Here is a 14705-nt window from a genome sequence, read left to right on the forward strand (position 1 = left end):
GAGAATGTGGCACTCACAAACCAGTAATCAGCGTTGATTATCGGTGAGGGTGATGACACCTCGGGAGAGTGCAGTCAGAAGTAAATCCACTGCACCGTGGGAGACTCGGCTGCAGAGGGGGCACAAGGAAGTGTAGAAATGCAGTTGTTTTGGGGATTCGATAGTCAGGGTGATAGACATGCATTTCTGCAATCACAGATGCGAGTTCCGAGTAGTGTGTTGCCTGCTTGGTGGCAGGGTAAAGGATATTACTGAACAGATACTGGACATTCTGTGAGAGGAAGAGGAACAGCCAGAAGCCGTGATCTATGTTGGAACCAATAACATAAGTCGGAAAAAAGTTGAGGTCCTACAGGCAGAGTTTCAGGAACTAGGAAAAAGATTAAAAAGCAGGACCTCAAATGTGGTAATCTCTGGATTGCTCCCTGTGCTACGTGTGAGTGAGTACAGAAACAAAAAGACAGTGCAGGTGAATGCGTGGCTGGAGAGGTGGTGCAGGAGGGAGTGCTTCAGATTCCTGGGGCATTGCGACCAGTTTTAGGACAGGAGGGACCTGTACAAGCCGGACTGGTTGCACCTGAACAGGACTGGAACCAATGTCCTCACTGGGAGGTTAACTAGTTCTGTGGAGGTGGATTTAAGCTAATTTGGCAGGGGGAGGGGAGCCAGGACATAGCAGCTGATTGGAGAGACATGGTGCATAGAAAACTAGGAGGAGCAAACAGTAACAGAATAAATAATAGTGTAGAAAGAACAAGAATTAGATGGAGGAAAAAAACAAAACCGACTAGCATGGTGTTGGAATGCATGTGTGTTAATGCAAGGAGTATTACAAATAATGTTGATGAGCTGCAGGCACGAGTTATGACACAGTGGCTATAATGGAGGCCTGGCTTAAACATGGGCAGGAATGGGAAATAAATATTCCTGGCTACAGTGTATTGAGAAGGAAAAAAGAAGAGGGTGGCAGTATTGATTAAGGATAATGGGGCAGGAATTACTCACCGGACAACGACGTTCCTCAATGGCGTCCTCTGTGGAAGGAGTAAGTTCACGCATTGCACATATGCACTAAAACCTGGAAATCTGAACTTGCTCCTATTGGTTCACCAATGATTTGACAGCTGCAAATTAAAGGGGTATCGCACACTACAATCATTGAAATCAATGAAAAATCACAAACCTGCCCATCTGGAACATAACTACCTGCGCCACAAAAAGGTACACTGAAAAATACCAGATCTACACTACTTTTTAAAAGTGCAATGACTCTTAATGACTGCCAAACAACTGAAAATTAAACTTGAAAAATGTGGAATGTTATATTACTCCTTATTATATTTTTTGATCATTAAAAAAAAATTAAAATTAAATAGATAAAAAAATAATTTTCACTTCTGTCTCTTTAATTTAATTCAATTATTTGCCTGGCTTTTTATTTTAAAAAATGTTGAATTTTTATTTACAATGACGTACAGAATACTAACTTTAAATGAATGAAGTCTGCTTGTCTGCTTGTGTGCGTGACTTCTCTTCCTGACAAATTCTGTGGGCGTGTCTTCCATTCCAACAGACTGTCCCATCGAATCAGCTTACGTTGAGTTGACAGCTCACAACTTCACAAAACTTCAAGATCAAGCAAGTGGACGTTGCGGAGCCCGCAGTAAATCCATTTGTTCTTTCTATTCACAGGAGCTGTGGAGAGCCTTGCCACGCTGTTCTGCATGATTTCTGGATCAATATTACAGTTCTACAGAGGGACAATATACTAGAGAGTTCAAAGACTGAGTGGTTAGAGTTAAGGAACAGAAAAGTAACTGTTACATTGCTGGGTATTTACTATAGATCACCAAATTGTGAGAAGGAGATAGGGGGCAAATCTGTCAGCAAATTTCAGAGAAATGTAAAAATAGGGGACAGTAGAGGACTTCAATTACCCTAATATAGACTGGGGAAAAAAGTGTAAAGGGCAAGGAGGCTGAAGAATTCCTAAAATGTATACAGGAGAACTTTCTTAATCAGTATGTTTCTAGCCCAACGAGGAAGGAAGCAGTGCCAGATCTAGTTCTGGGGAATGAAGTAGGGCAAGTGAAGTGTGTTTCAGTGGGAGAACATCTGGGTAATAGTGATCATAATATAATTAGGTTTAAAGTGGTTATGGAAAGGGGCAAACAAAAATCAAAGGTGAAAATACCCAACTGGAAGAGAGCCAATTTCAATGATTTAAGAAGGGGATGAAGTTAATGTTGCAGTCGAAGAGGAAGGAGTAGAGATATTGGATAGGATAAAAATAGATAAAAAGGAGGTGCTTAACAGGTTGCCATCACTCAAACTTAACAAGTCTCCTGGTCCAGATGGGATGCTGGGGGAAGTAAGGGTGGAGATAGCAGATGCTCTGATACAAATCATTCAATCCTCCTTGGATATGGGAGTGGTGCCAGAGGACTAGAGGATTGCAAATGTTAAACCCCAGTTCAAAAAAGGGAAGAGAGATAAACCTGGTAACTATAGGCCAATCAGTCCAATGTCAGTGGTGGGAAAACTACTAGAGACCATTGTCAAGGACAAAATCAATTCTCACTTGGAGAAGCATGGGTTAATGAGGGACAGCCAGCACGGGATTGTTAAAGGCAAATCGTGTCTGACTAACCTGATTGAGTTCTTTGATGAAGTAACAGAGAGGGTTGATGAACATAATGCAGTAGATGTTGTACGTATGGACTTTCAAAAGGCCTTTGATAAAGTACCACATAACAGACTTATTTGAAAAATAGAAGCACATGGGATTAAAGGGGCGGTGGCAATGTGGGTACATAATTGGTTAAGGGATAGGAGGCAGAGAGTAGTGGTGAATGGATGTTTTTCTGACTGGGGAGAAGTGTGCAGTGGGGTCCCCAAGGGGTTGCTATTAGGCTCATTGCTTTCCTTGTTATATATAAATGACCTGGACTTGGGTATAGTGAGTACAATATCGACATTCGTGGATGATACAAAACTTGGCAACGTAGTAAATGGTGAGCAGGATAGAAGCAGACTTCAGGCGGACAGACGAATTAGTGAAACTAACCCTAATACAGACACATAGCAGATGCAATTTAATGCGAATGAGTGTGAAGTGATGCACTTTTGGAGGAACAACATGGAGAGGCAGTATAATCTAAATGGTATTATTTTGTGGTGGGTGCAAGAGCAGAATGACCTGGGGTGCATATTCATAAAATCTTTGAAGGGCAAGTTGATAAGGCAGTTAATAAAGCGTATGGGATATTTGGTTTTGTAAACAGGGGCATTGAATATAAAAACAAGGAAGTCATGTTAAAGCTTTACAAATCTACCCGACAATGTGGAAAATTGCCCAGGTATGTCCTGTCCACAAAAAGCAGGACAAATCCAATCCGGCCAATTACCGCCCCATCAGTCTACTCTCAATCATCAGCAAAGTGATGGAAGGTGTCGTTGACAGTGCTATCAAGTGGCACTTACTCACCAATAACCTGCTCACCGAAGCTCAGTTTGGCTTCCGCCAGGACCACTCGGCTCCAGAAATCATTACAGCCTTGGTCCAAACATGGACAAAAGAGCTGAGTTCCAGAGTTGAGGTGAGAGTGATTGCCCTTGACATCAAGGCAGCATTTGACCGAGTGTGGCACCAAGGAGCCCGAGTAAAATTGAAGTCAATGGGAATTAAGGGGAAAACTCTCCAGTTGCTGGAGTCATACCTAGCACAAAGGAAGATGGTAGTGGTTGTTGGAGGCCAATCAGCTCAGCCCCAGGCCATTGCTGCAGGAGTTTCTCAGGGCAGTGTCCTAGGCCCAACCATCTTCAGCTTCTTCATCAATGACCTTCCCTCCATCATATGGTCAGAAATGGGGATGTTCGCTGATGACTGCACAGTGTTTACTTCCAATCACAACTCCTCAAATAATGAAGCATTCCGAGCTCGCATGCAGCAAGACCTGGACAACATCCAGGCTTGGGCTCATAAGTGGCAAGTAACATTCGCGCCAGACAAGTGCCAGGCAATAACGATCTCCAACAAGAGAGTCTAACCACCTCCCCTTGACATTCAACGGCATCACCATCACTGAATCCCCCACCATCAACATCCTGGGGGTCACCATTGACCGGAAACTTAACTGGACCAGCCATATAAATACTGTGGCTACAAGAGCAGGTCAGAGGCTGGGTATTCTGTGGCAAGTGACTCACCTCCTGACTCCCCAAAGCCTTTCCACCATCTACAAGGCACAGGTCAGGAGTGTGATGGAATACTCTCCACTTGCCTGCATGAGTGCAGCTCCAACAACACTCAAGAAGCTCGACACCATCCAGGACAAAGCAGCCCACTTGACTGGCACCCCATCCACCACCCTAAACATTCACTCCCTTCACCACCTGCGCACCATGACTGCAGTGTGTACCATCCACAGGATGCACTGCAGCAACTCGCCAAGGCTTCTTCGACAGCACCTCCCCAATCTGCGAGCTCTACCACCTAGAAGGACAAGAGCAGCAGGTACATGGGAACAACACCACCTGCACGTTCCCCTCCAAGTCACACACCATCCCGACTTGGAAATATATCGCCGCTCCTTCATCGTCGCTGGGTCAAAATCCTGGAACTCCCTTCCTAACAGCACTGTGGGAGAACCTTCACCACTTGGACTGCAGCGGTTCAAGAAGGCGGCTCACCACCACCTTCTCAAGGGCAATTAGGGATGGGCAATAAATGCCGGCCTCGCCAGCGACGTCCACATCCCATGAACGAATTTTTAAAAATTCAACGTTAGGCCTCAGCTGGAGTTTTGTGTACAATTCTGGGCAACATACTTTAGGAAGGATGTCAAGGCCTTGGAGAGGGTACAGATGAGTTTTACCATGATGATACCAGGGATGAGGGACTTCAGTCATGTGGAGATTGGAGAAGCTGGGATTGTTTTTCTTAGAACAGAGAAGGTTAAGGGAAGACCTAATAGCGGTATTCAAAATTATGAGGGGTTTTGATAGAGCAAGAAGAGAGAGACTGTTTCCTCTGGCAAGTGGGTCAGTAACCAAAGGTCACAGATTTAAGACAATTGGCAAAAGAACTGGAGGGGAAATGAAAATTATTTTTTTTCACACAGAAGGTTGTTAAAATCTAGAATGCACAATCTAAAAGCGTGGTGGAAGCAGATTCCATCGGAACTTGCAAAAGGCAATTGGACATGTACTTGAAGAATTTGCAGCATTATGCGGAAAAAGCTGGGGTGTGGGACTAAATTGGATAGCTCTTTCAAAAGAGCCAGCACAGGCAAGATAGGCCGAATGGTCTCCTTCTGTGTTGTAAATTCTATGATTCTATGATTCTTGCTAACAGTCACATTTTGTGCTATAATTTATCATTAACTACAATAGTTCTGATTGTTTAGCTTATTTGTTTCTCACTAAATTGTCAATCTTTTTGGTTTTAATTCTGTGCTTGTCCTGCAGTTTCTATGTCATTGATTGTCTTTCCTTTGAACCCGAATCATATATGTTGAGTCTCATTGTCTTGCTGCCAATCCCACACAGATCCCTTTCGCTCTAAGCATGATAACCAACTTTTCATCCTTTGGTTTCTCTTGCTTTTTTAGTTTCTTGCACTTGTCAAGGTGAGGAGTAGAATTCTTGCCATTTCAGGCGCCCAGTGTCAGCATCATGCAGTCCAATGGTCAGATAGAGTACACTTAACAATATGCCTCGTCTGAAACCTCAGAAATACATTCCTTTCTGCAGGTGCAACAGTTTTCCAGTTCCCATGTGAAACATAACCGTTCTTTATTTTGTACCTCAGATAGGCCATGCCTATCTGAGGTACAAAATAAGGAACAGTTATGTGCCATAGACCCATGCTCACTGGGACCGGGATTGAGACCATCTGAACTTCTTTCATATAGGATCCTCACAGCCAGCTGGCAGAGAAAACATGCATTCAGTCAGTCTGGGCTAGATTTGAATGCATGTCCCAGGGATGCACCAATCAACTTCCAGTCCTTGAAATTTCTTATTGCTATTTTAATCTATCTTCTGTGTTTACTCACTGCTAGTTTTGCCCCCATTATAAAGTTTCTCACGACTTTCTTAAAATTTGATTCCGATGTGAGTGACGCTGGTATGGCCACATTTATTGCCCATCCCGAGTTGCCTGAGAAGCTGGTGGTGGGCCTTCTTCTTGAACCACTACAATCCTTGTGCTCCCATGACTAGCAGCATTTATATTACATTGATTCTCCTGCATGTTTGTGAATTCTTCAGACACAGCAAATCAATATTGGCAAAACACCAGAGCTTTCAAAATGTCCTCCTTTTTTCTCAGCCAAATATTCCGCTCTGCCATTCCTCTTCAAACTGGGACCTCAACCAAGTCCATCCCATTTCCGGCACTTCAGCCTTTACTCCCTCTCCTCCCTCCCAGAACAATGATAAGGTCTCTTTTGCCTCACCTTCCACCTCATCAGCCTCTGTATTTGACAGGTCATTTTCTGCCATTTTCGCCACCTCTAACATGATCCTAACATCAAACACATCTTCCCTTCCCCTTTCTACATTCTGAAGGGACCATTCCTTCTGTGAAATGCTGGTCCACTCTTCCACCACACCTGACACCTGCACCTTCCCATGCGAGCACAGTAGATTAAACAACTGCCCATTCACCTGTTCCCACATCACCATCCAGGGCCCCAAACACTCTTTCTGGGTGAGACAGTGATTTACTTGTAATTCTTCCAACCTAGTATACTGTATTCCCTGCTCATGATGTGGTCTCCTCTATATCGGGGAGACCAAATGTAGATTGGGTGATCACTTTGCTGAATACTTCCGTTCCATTCGCAATTGCGACCCTGAGCTTCCGGTCACTTGCAGATTTAATTCTCTGTCCCATTCCCACTCTGACCTCTCTGTCCTTGGCCTTTTACAATGAAGCTCAACACAAGCTCGAGAAACAGCACATCATCTTTCTACTGGACACTTTACAATCTTCCGGCCATAGTATTCACTTCAATAACATCAGACTTTAACCACGACTCCCTACAGTAGGTGCTGGTAAGTTGGAGTGGCTGTACCAAAGCTTCCAGGGATGGAGGAGGGAGCAGGTAGGAGCTTGGTGTGGGGATCCCACATCAGTACACCACTGCCAGGGTAGTCTGCACCCCTAATATTGACTCGCCTTTTTCTTTCACCAGACTCCTGGACAGCTGGATCTGACTCGGCTTTGCCAGGTTTTAATGCCTCCCTCTCCCACTTAACTAACCTTCTTTAACTATTCATACAGTCTCTGGATCACTTTTTAAAAATTCATTCTCAGGACGTAGGCATCGTTGGCAAGGCCAGCATTTGTTGCCCATACCCTAATTGTCTTTGAGTCACTTAAGAGTCAACCAAACTGGTGTGGGACAATAGGCCAGATCAGATAAGGACAGCAGGTTTCCTTCCCCAAAGGACATTAGTGAACCATGTGGATTTTTGTGACAATCTATACAGCTACATATCACGTTTACTGGCACCAGCTTTTCATTACCAGAATTTTTTTATAACTGAACTCAACTTCTTAAACTGCCATGGTGGGATTTGAACTCACATTCTCTGGATTATTAGTCCAATAACATAACCATTCCACTACAGTACCTGCTTTTATTTTTCCCCTTTCTCTCATCATACCTCCTTTTGTTTCACACTTCTGTATCCTGTTCTCCACCAAATTATTTCTCAGCTTATCCTTTTCTTGTATGGCAGCTTTGACAGTGCAGCACTCTCTCAGTGATGCAGTAAAGTGTCAGCCTAGATTTTGTGCTCAAATCTCTGGAATGAGACTTGAATCTTCAACCTTCTGATTCAGAAGCAAGAGTGCTATCACTGAGCCACAGCTGGCACCCAGTAAGGAGACCTTTGTGTTGTTTGTTCAGCTGCTGATGCCATTTCTGATCTATATTAGTCATTAAACTTTTGGGAAATAGGAAGTCAGCATTCTTCGATGATTCTAAACTAAATGGTGCTGATTGCTTGATACACTTGTCTTCTGGCCTCAACTTTTATGCAAGATCAAGACCAAAGTTGAACAATTGTGAAGTTTTGCCCGTGTGTGAGTTCCAATATTTTTATATGTGATGCATCTAAACCAGGCCAGTGATATGAGCTTTATTAAAGTTTGGTTGAAATTCACATGCGTTTAGATTTCAGCTTCAGATTGATCACCCTCCTTAAACTGCTCCACTGGGATCCTGAAAGGATATTGAGCAAGGGCATTTTTTTTCTCTAAAGAACACAATCATTAAACATTGAAACATTTATTATGGAAATGGAAAACTGCTGTGAGAAAAATGTCAGAAGGCAGAGAGCTGCATGGTGTACTTGTTTTTACACGGTCACTTTACTTCTCTGCACTTAACCCCTCCATTGAAACGAGCATAAGCACCCAGTAAAGAAAGAAATATAGAAGAACTTGCATTGATATAGCACCTTTCACAACCTCAGGACGTCCCAAAGCGCTTTACAGCCAATTAAATATTTTTGGAGTGTAGTCACTGTTGTACTGTAGGCAAATGTGGCAGTCAATTTGCACAGAGCAAAGTCCCACAAATATTAATGTGATAATAACGAGGTAATCTGATTTAGTGATGTTGGTTGAAAGATGAATATTGACCAGGACACCAGGGAGAACTCTTCTGCAAAATAGTGCAATGGGATCTTTTATGTCCACTTGAGAGGGCCTCAGTTTAACGTCTCATTCAAAAGTCAGCACCTCCAACAGTGCAGCACTTCCTCCATATTGCACTGGATTGTCAACCTAGATTATGTACTCAAGTTTCTGGGGTGGGTCTTGAACCCACAACCATCTATCTCAGAGGCAAGAATGCAGCCACTGAGCACTTGGCGACTCAATAACCCCCATCCCTCCACTAAATTTGAAAATAGCTTGTATCCTTTAAAAAGAAAGCTTACAGGGAACACACAGCCTATTAACTGAGATGCAAAGTGATGTGTCAATTGTCAATTGTCCTGTTGTTCTAACAGCCTGCAGTGTACTCCTGATAACTGTTTTCTAACTGGTCAGAACGGTTAAATCATCTCTAGTACGCTTCATAGCCTTTTACTTGAAGGACAGTTGTTACAAATTAAATGTGTTGTCATAATGTATTAGTGATGATAACACTTCTTAAATTCATGTAGTTATAATCACAATGAATTCCTATTTCTTTTCTGGGAATGGAAGTTTTTCAAAAAAATTTTTTAAATGATTCATTACATGGGATAATTAGCTTCTAATTACAACATACTAATTACTTGAGAGCAAGATCCGAGGGCAAATTCAGGTTTTGAATTATTCTGTAAGTGGCCGCTTGTCGACAAGGTTTTTTAGACTTCTGTGCAAGGTTGTCATAATCATGTCTCAGTGACAATAGAACTGAAATTCATCCCTGGCTTGGCAGTCCTGAACCAATATTGCTTGCCTTCATCCAGTAATGTACAGTTAAAGTATCTGGAAAATAACATCTGTGGATCTTCACACTACAAGGTGCTGCAGTTGTAGTTTAAATATAGCCTAAATGAGGCCTGATCCAACACCAGAACGCAACAGAGTTAGATCCCTGGACGACGCAGCCTAACAGTATACTTACACACCACCTGACAAAACCACTTCGTACCAATGCTAAACGTAAAGTGTGGATCAGCAGTGAAGCCCCAAATTGACTTTGAACTGACGTTAAACTTGGAGAGTGAGAATGCTGTACTGAATACACAATGCCACAAATCAAAAAGGATTATTATTCTTTTAATTTACCTCTTACATGAGACAAAAACTCATTTTTAAACATAAGAGGATTGTAGTTTTGGTAAATAAGTCTCTGTTTTCAATTGCACATGTCACTCCGTTATTTAAGAAAGGTGAGAGAGGGAAACGAGGGAAATTTTGACCAGTTAGCTGAGCATCTATTGTCTGGAAATTAGAGTCTATAATTAAGGATAGAGTGACTGAACACCTTGAAAATTTTCAGCTGATCAGAGAGAACCCAGCATGGATTTGTAAAGAGTAGGAAATGCTTGACGAACCTGATTGAATTTAGAGTGTGTCAGGAAGGGACAGGGCGTACAAACATAAGAGTGCACTAACAAATGGGGCCGGGGTAGGAAAGAATGGTAAAAAGACAAAATTAAAGGTTCTTCATCTGAATGCGCACAGCATTCGTAATAAGATAGATGAATTGACGGCACAAATAGAAACAAATGGGTATGATCTCGTGGCCATTACAGAGACGTGGTTGCAATGTGACCAAGGTTGGGAGCTAAATATTCAGGGTTATTTAACATTTCGGAAGGATAGGAAAAAAGGTAAAGGTGGTGGTAGCTCTGTTAATAAAGGATGAAATTATTATAATAGTGAAAAATGATCTTGGCTCAGAAGATCAAGATGTCGAATCAATTTGGGTGGAGGTAAGAAATAGCAAGGGAAAAAAATCACTGGTGGGAGTAGTATATAGGCCCCCTAACAGTAGTTACACAGTAGGGCAAAATATAAATCAGGGAATAAGGGGGGCTTGTAAAAAAAGGTAATGCAATAATCATGGGCAATTTTAACTTTCACATAGATTGGACAAATCAAATTGGCAAGAATAGCCCTGAGGAGGAGTTCATAGAGTGTATTAGAGACTGTTTCTTAGACCAATATGTCGGGGAACCAACCAGGGAATGGGTCATTTTTGATCTGGTAATGGGTAACAAAACAGGATTAATTAATGATCTCAAAGTAAAGGATCCCTTGGGAAACAGTGATCATAACATGAAAGAATTTCACATCCAGTTTGAGAGTGAGGATCTTGGGTCTGAAACTACTGTATTAAACTTAAATAAGGGCAATTGTAAAGGAATGAGGGCAGAATTGGCTAAAGTGGACTGGGTAAACAGATTAGATGGTATGAGGGTGGATAAGCAGTGGCAAACATTTAAAAAGATATTTTATGACTCGCAACAAAAATATATCCCTGTGAGGATGAAAGGCTCCACAAAAAGGGTGAACCAAGCATGGCTAACTCAGGAAGTCAAGGATGGTATCAGGTTAAAAGAAAAAGCATACAACATGGCAAAGATTACTGGTAAGCCGGAAAATTGGGAAAACTTTAAAAACCAGCAAAGGATGACTAAAAGAATAACAAAGAGAGAGAAAATAAATTATGAGAGTAAACTAGCAAAAAATATAAAAACTGACAGTAAAAGCTTCTACAAATATATAAAAAGGAAGAGGGAAGCTAAAGTAAACATTGGTCCCTTAGAGGATGAGACTGGGGAAATAATAATGGAAAACAAGAAAATGGCAGAGGAATTGAACAGATATTTTGTATCTGTCTTCACAGTAGAAGACACTAATAACATACCAATAATAGTAGAAAATCAAGGGGCAAAGGGGAGGGAGGAGCAAAAAACAGTCACTATCACTGGAGAAAAAGTACGAGGTAAACGAACGGGTCCAAAGGCTGACAAGTCCCCTGGACCTGATGGCTTGCATCCGTGGGTCTTAAAGGAAGTGGCTACAGAGATACTGAATGCATTGGTTTTAATCTTGCAGAATTCACTAGATTCTGGAAAGGCCCCAGCGGATTGGAAAACCACAAACGTAACACTCCTATTCAAGAAGGGAGTGAGACAGAAAGCAGGTAACTATAGACCAGTTAGCCTAACATCTGTCATTGGGAAAATGCTGGAATTCATTATTAAGGAAGTAGTAGCAGGACATTTGGAGACTCATAATACAATCAAGGAGAATCAACATGGTTTTCTGAAGGGGAAATCATGTCTCACAAATTTATTAGAGTTCTTTGAGGAAGTAACGGGCAGGGTGAATAAAGGGGAACCAATGGATGCAGTATATTTGGATTTCCAAAAGGCATTCGATAAGGTGCCACATAAAAGATTACTGCACAAGATAAGAACTCATGGTGATGGGGGTAATATGCTGGCATGGATAGAGGATTGGCTAACTAACAGAAAACAAAGAGTCAGGATAAAAGGGTCATTTTCAAAATGGCAATCTGTAACTAATGGGGTGCCGCAGGGATCAGTGCTCGGGCCTCAACTATTTACAATATATACCAATGACTTGGATGAAGGAGTGTCTTGTGGCCAAATTTGCTGAAGATACAAAGATAGGTGGAAAAGCAAGTTGCAATGAGGACACAAAGGGCTCGATTTTCGCACCCGCAATTGGGTGCGGTCGTGGCGGGGGGGCTGCGAAAATCCGGGATTCCCGGGCGGGTCTGGATCCCGGCTCCAACCCGCCCACTTCCGGGTTCCCCAGTGACGCGCTGACATGCGCGCGCAGCCCCCGCATGTGGGACTCCCGCCGGCAATTAAAGCCGGTGGGGTGCCACTTAAAGTACTTAAACAGGTACTTCAGGTCGTGTACAGACCTGATTGACCTGATATTTTAGGAGGGATGGGATTTTGAAATGAACTGCGACTGTTTCCCGTACTGGGGGAAACACTCCCGTTTGAAATGGACGTGTTGCAGCCATCAGCCTGTGGCAGCTGCAAAGGTCCATTTGACAGGTGGGGTGGGGGTGGGGAGACCCTCACTCATTGCAGGAGGTCACTCTGTCACTTTGGATAAAGTTTGGCCTCCACCACCCTCCTCCTAACAATAAAATTCACAAACTTGCACACTTACCCCGGTGTCCAGACACATTTACCTTCCTTGCGGACCCCCTCAAACTTCTGGATGGGAGCTACCGTAGCTGCAGTCATGACCTCCTCAGAGGGCGAACAGCATCACCAGCCTCACCAGCCATGCCGTCCACCTCTGACACATGGAGCTCCACAACACAGTGCTGTGACACATCCACCTGCACAGCAGGAGGGAGGGCAACCGCAGAGAGAGATGCATCGCAGAGGGCACTACCCTCGCCACAGGGTCTACAGACCGAGGCTCAGCTTCTTGGACCTCTCTGAACAGCAGTGCACATGGAGGCTCAGAGTCACTCGACATGTAGTCGTGGACATCTATAGCCTCCTTCATGCCGAGCTGCTCCCGGCTGGCCCGAGCACCATCTTCTTACCTGTCGCTGTCAAAGTCACCACTGCCCTCAACAACTTCTCCTCCGCATCCTTCCAGGGTGCCACCGGGGACATCGCCGACGTCTCTCAGTCGCCTGCACAAAAGAGCCATGCAAATACACCTACACCCACTCTGCAGTGACACAATGAGTGGCATCAAGTGTGCGTGTTCATTGTGAACCCCATGAAAGGGACCTATTCCACAAGCCAGTCAAGAATGGGCAAGATGTGGCAATAGTGGTGATAATAATAAGATTTATTGTGCATTTGAAATAAAACAAATATAAATAAAAAACATGACAAATCATCAGACACCCTTGTGCATTCCCTTTGTGCTCACAAAACCTTCGCCTTATGTTTCCGGGAACCCCTACGTGGTGCTACCCCTGTGGCTTCAGCAGAGGTAGTGGCAGGTTGCTCTTGTCCATGCCCTGACCGATGAGATGCTTTGGGCCGACGCCCTCTGGGTTTGGGTGCCTGTGAGGGCCCGTCCAAAGACTGCTCCACCTGCACCCGTGCAGGGGCAGACTCGGCCACCTGGAGAGGAGGCAGCATTGCGGGTACTGGTTGAGAGATGGGCAACGGGTGAGACGTGGGAGTGCTTTGAGTGGCGTCCCCACTTCCATGTCCCCTTTCACCATCATCCCTCTCGTGGCCCAGGCCCACATCACTCCTTCCACCCTGCTGGACGGCAGTTTGGAGGACTTGTGTGAGGCCTTGGAAGGCCACTTGTAAAGTATCTGTCAGCCTGTAGAAGGCGGCTGAATCCGAATGGCCATTGTCAGGGCCTGAATGGACTCATTGTTGAGCCGTGGCTTGAAGCTCAAGGGAGGCTAGCCTTTCCTCCATCGCAGACATTCCCACACCTACCCGCGACACTATCTCAGAGATGCCTTCACGTCCCTGCGACACTATCTCGGAGATACCCTCCTGTACCTGTGCCACCATTCCCCTCATGCAGGAGTTGGACTCCTCCATCCTCTGCGCGATTGTGGAGAGTGCGCGTGGCACCTGTTCCAGCGCCTCGGCAATGTGCTGCTACCCCTCGACGACTCTCCTTTACACGGCTGGCCCCCAGGGTTCAGCATCTGGGTCCAGCTGAGCAGAGCCTGGAGAAGAGTGCTCCCACCAACGCGGACTCTCCATGGCTGCCCCTGCCACTAGGGTCTGCTCGTGCTCACATGTGCATGGTGACTCACCATGTGCAAGCCCAACTAAGTGAGGACGGGGACCCACCGAGGTGTATGTATCTGTGCTGGTGGATGCATGGCTCAGATGTGACGATGGACCCTCAGAGGCCGGCAGGTCCTCTGAGGAATCGCCCTCCATGGTCACGGCACTCGCAGATGGCCCTGCAAGAGAACAGAAAGCAATATTAGGCATGTGGACAGATGTTGATGTGCTGCAGATGCCAAGTGATGCTACGATCATTTGCTATCATGAGTGCTGAGTGTTAACTTTCTGTCACTGGCCGCTTGTGCAATCCCAGCCTCGGCATCCGCCACGGACAGGCACTCCAGCGGGAGGCTGATCTCCAATGCCTGCTGCTCCGTGTCCGTTAGGACCACCTGGTGTGGCGGGTCCCCTCTGGTCCGTGCCCTCTCCCGGGCGTTCTGGCATTTCTTCTCCTATCAAGGCAAAAT

This window comes from Heptranchias perlo, chromosome 6 (genome assembly GCF_035084215.1).
Source record: "Heptranchias perlo isolate sHepPer1 chromosome 6, sHepPer1.hap1, whole genome shotgun sequence".
NCBI classification, from domain to species: Eukaryota; Metazoa; Chordata; class Chondrichthyes; order Hexanchiformes; family Hexanchidae; genus Heptranchias; species Heptranchias perlo.